Genomic DNA, 9,084 nt, shown 5'->3' with positions numbered 1-9,084 from the left:
AGTGGTCCGTGTGTTGTTGGAGATTATCTTTATTCATGCTTATCTCTTTCATGTCCATCTCAGATGAGGTCTTCAGCCTGCAAGCCTGAGATCAGAATAAAAGATAAGGCAGTATTTTTTATGTATATATATTGTTATTTAAGCTACATGAGCTAGCAAATCTCTCAATTAACAATTTGCAATTTGGGGGGGAAAATAAGACATACTTTTGATTTGTATACAAAACAACCAGAGTATAGAATTAAATTGGAAGTTCTTAAAATGAAACTAAGAGCAAGATAAATGGTTTTCACAAAGAAAACAAAAAAACATAATCAAGAGCTTATCTAGTCAGTATTTTAAAATGTAATTAAAATTAATTCTGTTATGACTTAACAACAGTGGGGCTCATTCAGCATGCAGACTCATTTCTGGTTTTTCAAAGGACTTCATGCAAACTCCTGTAACTATAGTAAGGTTAGAAATCATGTTTATCCCTGTGAATGCTTCGTCTGTACACAGCCAACGTTAATTGAGCAAATACCGTGCCGTATCTGGTGGTACTACATAGTTATCATGAGCTTATTCTTAGTACTCCTAACTTCCTAAAATTCCTAATAAAAGATTTAGATCTTCTACCTTAACCACGCCAATGCCATTCTGATCAGACGGCGATGCTGGTTGCCATTTTCCTTTTTTTGGCTGCTAGACGAGCTGGCAATAGTTTGTTTTCCAGATCAGTTAGTTTAGCCAAGAAGTGTGAAGGCAAGCTGGTGTATAAGCGTAATATGTTGGAAATAACAGCATATCGTACCAATTAGCTTTATTAAATGTGATGGTGACTTACTTTAATACGACACTGTCCATACCTACAGATCTCTCAGTGATTTTAATAGACCGTTTAGTGATCCTGTTTGCTTTTATGCTAGCCGGTACCCTTTTAGAAAAAGTAAATGATTGTATGTCTGGAGAAAGCTTGTATAAAATAACACAACAGTCTCCAGGCTGCCTTACTAAATGGAGTCAGATGATCTATATTGATCTTGCTTTCTTTCATTATTTGAATTGGATTTTGCTTGAAGGAGCGACATGCACATTTGTATAGTGGAACGCTCGTGACAACTGTATCCATGTATAAAACAGTTCCATTAACTTTTCTTGCTAACACTGAAGACCTGCATTACAATATCAAGGCACTATAAATAAGAGCAAGCCCTGCTGTTACATACTCAGCTGTGGTTTATTATTTAGAGAACAAATCCCTGATTTGCAAGTATTTTTCATTGCCGTTAGGGTAGTCACAGTGCTTCATAACAGTTTACTGACAGTTTTGGGGTCCTGAAAGGCCACAAACCTTTTCCTTGTGTGATGACGTCCTTCTCTTTACAGCTATCTGTTATTCGAGTTTCCTCATCGTAAAGAAACCTGAAATTGCATGTGGCTGGGAGGAAAAAAAGATGAATGGTGTCTACTGCGTTTGCTTTCATGTTAATTCATTAACTCAAATTCAACACTTGCGTCAAGCGAAACAGTTCAGGCTGAACTTGGGGAGTTTATGGGGCTGTTTGACATACGCTTATTTTTAAATCCTACTACTACAACATGTTGCCTAAAGTATTTCTGTGAATTTTTATGTCACCTTCTAATTAGTATTATTTGCAATATTCAGGAGTCATAGTAGTGATGCTGTAGTTAAAGCTGAAGATATGCTTTCAGTGTGCACCTTTTCAAGCATTTAAAGATTTTCCAAAATTTCACATTTGGTGGAATGAAACCTCCTTTTCTCTGTTTTATTGGATGTTATTACACAAAAATGTCTGCTGTCGGCCATATTTTATTTCTGAGAGTAACCACGCTTGTTGCATGCATGTTCGTCTGGTCTGTGACTTTTCATGGGTTTTGTTTAGCTTTGCCCTTCCTGGGGCAGCTTGAGAAGCAGGCCCTTACCTGTCCTATGTATCATGTAACTAAAACGCAGAGTGACTTTATAGTACATGCATAGTATGTCTGGTCTTGTATCAAAAAAGGTCCACAACATAGTCTTTCATTAAAATATTCTGCCCAATGGAATGGTTTGTGTGTTAATTGTAGGGTTTGGTTTTTTTTTTTTTTAAAAAAAAAGGTACAAAAGGAAATACTTGATCAGAGCTTAAGCTTTCTTCCTGACAAATGCAGTTATTGACTAAAAAAGATTTGCAGAAAAAATGAGAAATGAAGGCTCTGATGTTAAAACCAGCTTGGATGTATATGTGGGGTAGTGATTTTACTGTTGGATAAAGTTGTTGGGTTTTTTTTATTTTATTTTTTCATTTAATATCATACCCTCAACAATATCACATACTAATCAATATGCTTTTACTTACATGTTCAAAATAAAGCCCTGGCATAAACACTGTCTTGAAATTAAATGATGAGTATCAAATGCTATCGAAACTGTAGCAGGTTTTTCAGCATCACTACTTCCAATTTTCAGACAGCTGCTGCATTAGATTTTAGTTAACGATCTCCGTGCCTAGCTGGAGGTGCCTTCTTGCTGGTCCGTGTTGGGGATTTTCGGGAGGTTAATCTTTGCTTTTAACAAGTTCCAATATGTATTTGTTGAAGTTTAAAAACAAGTCTCTTCCGTCTAGACTGTTCTTTTTCCTTCTGTTCTGAAAATGCATTAACCACTATTAAAGAAAATGTTTTGACAATGTTAGTGAGTTTTAATTGTTCGCTGAAGTACTGGGTTTTATTACAGAAGATCTTTTATACCTGTTTCTTTTCATGCCTTACTGGAAAAAACAATCTGGAAGGAAATTTCTAAAATTATTCATTAGAATCTCCCGACACTAAGGCAACTGAATTTTTAGACAGGGAAGGAAAAGATGGGGCTTTTTGTCCTGACTGAAAAAAAATAAAATAACTTTTCTGGTATTATTTTAAATTTTGTGCTCTGTTTCTGCCCTTGTATGTACTTTGCACATGATCTGCCCTTGCTGTGGTTCGGAACTGGGCTCAGGGCAGATATGTTTTGAGACTATCCTGGAATTTGAGGACATTTTAAAGACAAATATTAAATTAAAGGGTTTAGTAGGTGCCTGAGTTACTCTCTTTTTAGCTAGAATAAGTTACAGCTATTGCATATGGCATTAGCAGGGATTTCTACAAGTGTGGTTCCTGGAATGGTATCTTTGTTAACCAAAATTTATGAAGATGTGAAGCGATTGGTGGGGGGGGGACGGGACGGGACTGGGGAGGCAAAAGGACCGCCCGGCCTCTGCCTAAGGGCAGTGGTTCCATATATATATTTCACTGGTGATGGAAAAAGCTTAACTAAAATGGCAGGTTTGTTTCTTACCAATCCTTATATTATTTTTCTTAATAAAAATTTGGTAAGGTGGGGGTAAGTGTGCCTGTGTTGAGTTGCTTCACACTTAAGCTGTATTTGCTTTAGCAGTAGAAAGTCACTCAGCTCTGTTAAGCCGAGGCACTTCACAAGACTATCGGTCCGTACTTTTATCAGTTAGCAAGTGTTTTGCTTTCCTTGTATCTTAACGTTGATTGTAATATTTATATTAACCTCTGCTAATGGTGGTCAGAATAGTTAATTATAGTTTTAAGGATGGTCACTTTTAAAAAGTTGTAAGGAGTCACACCTGAGAGACTCTGAAGTCCCCCAGACTGGTTTTGGGAGTGTTGTAGTTACCGGAGCTGGAAGAGTTTGCTGCACTTCACTGATACACACACACCCCCCCCCACCACCACCAATGGCTCACCCAGAATTGCCTTAGAAAGTAGTAAACGTTCATTAATCAGCAATAAAGAGACAGCAGGCTTCATGGAATACTTTTACAGAGGAAAAGAAAGTAGGAGAACCCAAAGGCTTGCCCAAAATACACGTTGGTCTTTAAGTCATGAAGTCTCTAAAGAACCAACGTAGTAGTTCTGCTGTTAGTAAGACTTTAACAACTGTATCCTGCTCTAGGTTTTTTTTCTTAAAGGTCTTTGAAATAGTTTGGGTGTTAATACTGACACCTGGAACAAATTTAACTTTAGGTGTTTTTTATTAATTTGATCTATTTTTTTCCTGCAGTTTTAATTGGGTATAGTGACACAAATCCTCCATGGCCATAAATTGCCATAGCGCCATTGATTCTTTCTCTCCTCCTCTCCATCCCCGAAGCATCAATATCCACATACAGCAGCACTGCTCTGGTTTATAAGTAGCAGGCTGCTAGACAGCCCCCAGAGGAGGCTGCGTTTCAGCAAAGGATGAAGGCTACGTGTATATGGTGGGTGTCTGTAATTTGAAAATGAATCAGGACATTAACTTTGCTACATAATTATGGTTCATTTTGAAGCTGCTGTTCAGTTTTCATTCTTCATCGGAGGAGAATGGAGTCAATAGCGAGTAGGTTTTCGGTCCTGCTCGGGTGCAGTATTTAGGACAATTGTGTTTAATGCAGCTTTTGGGCAGGGAAACAGCTTGAGAGCTGCGCAGTGCCTCGGGCTACCAGCTGCTTGCCTAATTGGCCTGGGAGCACAGTGGAAAGAAAGCTGAGACACCAGGTCAGCTGGCTGCAATATTGTTCCCAACTGGAAGAAACCTGCTTACTGGTTTGTAAGTGGCATCCAGTGTCACCGACATGCAGCAACTGCTTGCTGAGGGATGGTGCCATCAGTGCCACGAGCTGTCCAGTTCCTTCCCATCGAGTCAGTGCGAGTGAAGTTTGAGTCCACATCTTTTTTTTTTTTTTCTGTTGGGCATCACTTGAATGCTACTGAGCTAAAATTTATTTTAAGACCAAGCCTTTCCAAATCTGAGTGGGAGGTTTCACAAGGAAGCATGGCAGGCACATAAGACATATTGAAGAGCAAGCCGAAATAATATCCGTAGGTACATACAGAAGGAAAGTAGACGTAGAGGACAAAGAGCATAGTTTGGGGAAGTAGGGCGGTATGCTCTGAATTATTCTTCCAGATACTCAGTTAATTTGACTTTGACAGTCAGTGAGGCTCAAAATGTATCCTTCATCAAGAGTGGTAAGTGCTAAGCTATAGGGGAGAGAAGAGTTTCTGGCTTTGGTAGATTTTCTCATTAAGAAATCCCAGGAGGTTCTTGTGCTTTTGTGAGAAATGTAAGGAATTTGAAATATTTGGTTTTCTTAACCTTTAAGTTGTTAAAATCCATGCCACTATTTTGTTTGGGAAGATAATATCTTGTATGCAGTTAACACTTGGATTTGAAGGAAATGCTAATAAACTTGTTTTATTTAAGACATTCATCTATTTGAATGTGCGAGGACTATAGACAAATTACTGCTTATGATCACAGTGATTTGTTTCTATAATTATTTAAAAATTGTTCAGTTGGGTTATTTGTTTCTATAATTGCATAAATATTATTCAGTTGGGTTTTTAAATATTTTTATAGCTGTGTATGTGGCTAGTGTATTTTCACAGGTGATTTTATTAGTTGAGACCCTAACAAAATAGGGCTAAGCGATCCAACGTGGTCTGTCCGTTTCTCTCCAAGTTGATAAACTGCTTTGACTTGAAAGGGCAGCAATCTTGAAGATAAATAATTTTAATTTTTTCCATAATTAGTGGTGGCATACAGATCAAAAGCTGCTATTAGTGCTTCTGCTGAAGGAGAAGACCTAACTTGCCCATTATAGGTTATTTTCTGGTAGCATCTGACTGGCAAACCAACTTGTTACTAGCCATGGTGTTTCGTGGGTTCTTGCTGCAAGAGGATGGCTCAAGAAACACAAGTCACGGGAAGGTGCTGGCAGATACAGAAGCAGGATAAAGGAGGATTTCAAAGAACACGTAGGCAAATGGGTGAGAAAAGAAGCTTGTTCTCTTGTTTGCACAACAGCTACTTCTGCCAACTGAAGACTTTCTGCAAACAAGTCATCTGCTGGTAAATAACCAGAGTAGCAACCTTTATCACGCTGATGATATATGGTATGGCCTGGGTGTAAACTGTCCTTGCAGTTGATGAAAGTTTTCATGTAGGACAACTGCAGACGACAGAACAGCATTTTTCCCAACTGTATGGTAATTATAGCATTCATTACAGTGAACCTAAAGAGGCAGTAATAAAAAAGCGCAAGACAGAATATTTTATGCCTTAAAATGATCCTGTATTATATTACTATGAAAAACTGTCTTGTAGGCAAAGTACCACTTGCTTAAATGCTGCTTAGCTTTTAAAATTGATATTGTTAATTAGCGTAAAACTTAGTGTAGACAGTCTTAACCCAGACATTTGGCTCTTAATTTTGCCTAGATGTTTTTGTTACAAAATGAAGTTTAAACAGAATGCAGTGAAAGCAATGAGACTGTAGGACATAATTTTGTCCACAGGATCTCTGATGGGAAAGAAATTATTATTTTTTTAATAATAATAAACCTGATTATTTTTTAAAATTTATTTCATTGAAACCAATCCAACCTTATGTAGACAAGTTCTCATAATCAAAGTTAAATTTGCAGGGCTGACATCTAAGGAGATTTTTGCTAAACAAAATATACTTTAATAAATACCTAGCATCTTTTTCCTCCTCATCTTCCACACGTAAAGAGTCACTAAAGCACACATTGCATTTTCTACTGTATTTCTGAAAACATATAAGCAATGTTCATTTTTCAACCGTTACAGGACTTTTATTTCCAGGATGATTTAAATTTTATAGAAGAGCAAATGAAACAGTTAATCAAATGCTCAACAACTCCTCAAATTCTCTAACTCCTGATTAACATAGTTATGCCAAAGACTAGTCAGAGTTGCCTGTTACAATTACTGGACTTTTTCCCCCCCTGCCCCATAAATAAATAAATAAATAAATAAAATGTGTATGGATCAAATCACGGTGCCATTTAACAGTTAAACTGAATTTGCAGAAAGTAACAAAAAAGATTCCTGACTTCACAGGGAACACACAGGGAAATTCTTCCTTCACAGGAAAAACTACAAACTGCTCATGGCTGGGAAAAACCGTGCGTTTTTATAAAAACTTGCAGTTTTCCTTGTTGTCCTGTTAAGAGTGCAGTGACATCGGTCATCGGGTGGCTGACCCCGTTAGATGCTTTCAGGTGCCTCACCTGCTTCTCACCAGCTTTAGCTGCCCTTGCACTTCAGCACTTCATATCCCTCACTTCATCACAGCTTTCAGGTTTTAACTATGCAGTTCTTTCAAAAAGGTGATTGCGGTTCTTTATGATAAAGCTTAGTTTTGATTTTAATTTGAAGTTTAAAGCCTCCTTACTCTTTGATAATGCGACTGTGTACTCTGTACTTGTGAAGGTTCTTCCCCTTGTGTGGGTTCTCGCTTTCCCCTCTCACCGTACAAAGCTGAAGGTGACTGTATGCAATAGCCTTCCTGCTAATTGCATTTAATCATACCTCTTTTACATCTTATGCGTAGCCTTTAAAGTGCACTTATCACGTTAATTCTTGAATCATCACGGTTTCAAATACCTCATTAGAGGAATGCTTCTCATCGCTCCCGTTTCTCACAAATGTTTACTTCTTATATGTAAAAGGAGAAGCTTCCCTCTGCACCAGCCAGCCTCATCAGCCCTGGGGTTCTGTGCAGTTATGATTCAAATCTAGATGAGATCTACTACTCTGGTATAGAAAACACAAATTAAATTTGTTTCATTTCAGCCTCTCTAGGTGGTATTCAGTAGCCATGTAGCCTTGGGCAGCCATGTGGTTAACTATGTCCCCTACCAAATGCTTCCTCTAATCTGTTACTGGCAGGAAGGGGAGAATTGCCCGTGCCTTTTTGTTGTAGCCATCTCCAGATAGATGAAACCTGAGTCTGTTGCCTCATCTCTTTCCAAAATAAGGACGTTTGCCAGCAGCGATGGGAGAGGTAGCAAATGAGAAGGGAAGGAGCAAAAACTGTGACTGATGTAGTGGGGAGCAACAGATGTCATGTGGAAAATTGAGATATACTCAATAAGCATTTTCTACAAACATTTTCATACTGATGTAACTTAGTTATGGGGTGTGAGATACGAGCATATGAGAGAGTGAGCGAGTTTAAGCTTTGAAGCATTTCAGACAGATGGAAGTTTGTGGTTGAAGACAATTTATGTGGAATTACAGGCTAGTGGTGTTCACAGCTTAATGATTCTGCTTTAAAAGTGATTTTATGTTATAATTAAAGAGATGTGGTGAAAGAGAATAGAAGGAGCTGGGTTACAAGAAGCAAGGGAAGTAAAGGCCAGGAGCTGCTGCTCTTAAAAGTGTGTCATCTAGGAGAAGCTATACCCTGTGGAAGAACGTGATACAGAGAATTCCCGGGTGAGAACATAATACAGAGAATTACAGGTTACTCTTGTGGTACCAACTTCAGCTTGCACTGTTGGCCGACGCAGATTTCTTTGAATACATTATTAAAGGCGGTAGCACAATAAATGAATTGGAAAAGATGCTTTGACATCTGTATTACAAATCGTATTAAAGTATATACTTATCTGGAACAGAACAAAGCTTTGTCTGAATCAGCACAAAGTATTTGATATGCAGCAGCAGCAAAAAAAAAAATGCTGTAATACTGTGGGTTTTATTTTCCAAATAGGCTTTTAGCACTTGAAGCAGAGTTCAATTACTCAGAGTATTGCCCTTTGTATAAAAGGAAAAATGGTTTATTTGCAATGTGCTCACCTTGCCAAAATGTCTTGCTCATAGCTTGCTTTTCCATGTTTCTTTCTTTTTGATGTATTTGATGTACTTTAGTACTCAGAGACCACTCTTCACCTTAATGTTAACTGTTTCATAAGCACCTCTTTCTTCTGTTCTTGTCAAACTTGAAATTAATAAATCTAATTGAATTTTTGCAAACCCCTTTATTGTAATGCTTTACGCTTGGGCTTGTATCAATTGAAGTAACAAAACAGTGGTTTCATCTGAATTCAGTGCCTCCACACAGCTAATTGACTAAATCTCTAGTGTCAGTATTTCTACTGTCTTCAGAAAATTCATATTCTCCATAATTGCTTGAGTTATTCCGTTCATTGTAATTTTTAAATTGTTGTTCTATAGAAATTATTTGGGATATTTTGGGGACGTCACCATTTTGATAGCGCTTTGTAGACATTTTTCTT

The sequence above is a fragment of the Egretta garzetta genome, unplaced genomic scaffold (genome assembly GCF_000687185.1).
Source record: "Egretta garzetta isolate BGI_Z169 unplaced genomic scaffold, ASM68718v1 scaffold43, whole genome shotgun sequence".
In the NCBI taxonomy this organism is placed as follows: domain Eukaryota; kingdom Metazoa; phylum Chordata; class Aves; order Pelecaniformes; family Ardeidae; genus Egretta; species Egretta garzetta.
The sequence above is the reverse complement of the archived record's forward strand: the minus strand, read 5'-3'. Positions refer to the sequence as shown.